The 2500-nt window shown below is 37.5% G+C and overlaps 1 protein-coding gene and 1 long non-coding RNA gene across 3 annotated transcripts in view; one reads left to right on the top strand and one right to left on the bottom strand.

Annotated features, from left to right (window-relative positions):
- The window catches only part of LOC138022378 (uncharacterized), a 58954-nt gene that overhangs the window by 3128 nt on the left and 53326 nt on the right, over positions 1-2500 (bottom strand). The gene's annotated exons all lie outside the window — the stretch shown is intronic.
- Positions 642-2500, top strand: part of LOC138022369 (NFX1-type zinc finger-containing protein 1-like) — a 29846-nt gene continuing 27987 nt past the window's right edge. For both annotated transcript variants that reach the window (XM_068869483.1, XM_068869484.1), the window contains exon 1: positions 642-946. The gene's annotated coding sequence lies outside the window, so the exon portion shown is untranslated. The remainder of the gene's footprint in view (positions 947-2500) is intronic.

Here is a 2500-nt window from a genome sequence, read left to right as displayed (position 1 = left end):
GTTTAGTTCGTAGTAAATATGCTGTACAATAATATTGCCAATCCTCATCCCTTCCCAGAGGCTACCACCAAACCGCGAGGTGGTAGAGCTTGATTAGTGACTGTCAAAATACGCGCCAATGTCGACTGCAAATTGCAATGCAATTGAAATCGTGGTTACTAATGAGGATTTTAAGAAGCATTCAAGGTTGACGGTAGCACAGAAACCCCAAAAGTGTCAAAAGTATGACTACGTTTATCACTTCACATTTGTTAATGCGTGTAGACTCTCCAATCAGAAGCCGAACGTTGCCTTTTATTGACCTTTGATTGGATTGTGTGTGTGTGTGCATGCAGCGGTGACAGACATTGGGAATCGTATCTGTAAATTATAAACCAACCCATGATATGAACCTGGTAAACCAATAGATGGAATAAACATAGGCATTATCGATTTAAACAGCACTTATGGTTCGTTAAAAACTCAGCAGTGCCATTATAAAAGAACGGGTATTCATTAGCGAAGAAATACGTCTCCACATGAGATACTGAATCCTTCTTGTTTGCAATTCACGTCTCTTCGTTTTCTGAAGGAAGATTCTGCTATTTGGACAATCCACAATAGGAACCCTTTCCTGTCTTCATTTCTTTGCTGAAAACTGGCATGATATCTGGCAACGACTTAATTTTTTAGACAACTAAGAAATATTTGATCCCCGTTCCGTGTTTCGACTGTCCATTTTATTGTTTTTCCCTAAACCAGAATTCTGAGAAATTATGCAAATTATGAGACAAAGCCAAGTTTTCTTGGAATCTAGAATAATCTTGGCTAAGACACTTGAGATGTGGGTCTCCTGCGTTGAATCCTTAAAATTACAGAGAATATGGAGTAAGATAAGATTTTTATTTGTCACATTTCTCAGCATTTCTCACTGAGGAGCTGCTCCTGCACCGTGTGCTGTTTTGAGGTAAGCATCAATCCTTCTCTTTGGGCTGTTAACGACAATTGAACAGAAGATTAGAATGTGGTGACCTGAATAAGCAGACTTCTTTCACCCCGGAAATATTCTAACATCTAGTTATTTCTAGTATTTATCACGTCGCCTTTGTTCTAGATCAAAGTGCTAAATAGGAAAGAGCTTATTGGCGAACGCCTGCTTTTTGAACGTTTTACCCAAAAGCCAAGATGTTATGTAAGAATTGACTTAGACTTGTTTTTTGCCATTTAATAATAATAATAAAAATATTATTATTATTATCATTATTATTTCGACATATTTACCCTATGTTAATTAAGCAACTAAATATTTACTTCCACGAGGACTTGATTCAGTAACGTACCTTAAAATGACTACCGTCAGGCATAACACAACGAAACCTATTTTCTTCTTGGAGCAGGAAGTCCAACAAATTCTATTTTGCTTCAGTGCTTCTTTCAATCTATCAGTTTTCTTCACTTGCGCTTACACATAGTCGTTAAATATTATAAGTTCAATCGTGTTTCATTTAATTTGCTTTAATCTTAGCCTAACATTGAAATAAAGTAATGAAACCTTTTGTATTCTGAGCGAGTGCTGAACAAGTCTCCGGCAGTATTTTGGAATGAAGAATTTACGACAGCTGATTACTCTCGTCGATGGATCGAGAAAAGAACTAGAATTTGTTTGTCTAGATGCCTTTCTTGCAAAGTTTTCCTTATCTTCCCAGCTTGACTCATTGTTATCTTGCGTTGATTTACGGCTGTCTTCTTCGTTGCTAGTTTAACTTTCTTTTCTTTTTCATCGCGGTTTTTCGACTACACCGAGAAAGGAAAATACTTTTAGTTCTCGTTCGTATTCAAGGTATCTATGCATATCCAGACAATGATGTTTGTCTTTGGGAGAGAAAGATGTGAATAATTTCGTTAACAATCAAGGAACGATGACCATAGCCGTTTTTATTCTGGAGACGTATATGTCTAGGCGACTTTGGGCAATTTAATTTAAGGAGTTTTTTAGTTCGTCATTTAATTCGTCCGTATAATAACGGGCGAGAGATGGTTCTCCACGAACCAAATCGTTTAGTTAGTCGTAAATCTGCTGTACAATAATATTGCCAATCCTCATCCCTTCCCAGAGGCTACTACCAAACCGCGAGGTGGTAGAGCTGAGGTGCCGAAAAAGGAATAGTACCACAGCCAATTTGTGAATAAAAATTGTGAATAAAAAATTGTCAAAGCGGCAGTTGCCATGGAAACTAAGTGGGAAAGGGCTTCTTTCAGCTGCTACGGCTAAAATTGCTTTTGGACAACGTGTATTACCACAGGCATCCCAAGCTCAGTGTGAGGGAAAAACAACAAAAATATAAGGATTTGTATGAGAATCCCAATAAGAGACCTTAGAAAATAACTTAATAAAAAATTCTAAATCAAAAAGCCTAACCTTATTGCCAATCGCTTCCTTCCTGTGTGGTTTTTTTCCCAAATTCGACGCGATTTGAGACATTTGTCAACGGTGATAATAAAATCCCAGGGCTGGACAATA

The sequence above is a fragment of the Montipora capricornis genome, chromosome 10 (assembly GCF_036669925.1).
Source record: "Montipora capricornis isolate CH-2021 chromosome 10, ASM3666992v2, whole genome shotgun sequence".
Lineage (NCBI taxonomy): Eukaryota > Metazoa > Cnidaria > Anthozoa > Scleractinia > Acroporidae > Montipora > Montipora capricornis.
This window is presented reverse-complemented; position numbering and strand designations above follow the sequence as displayed.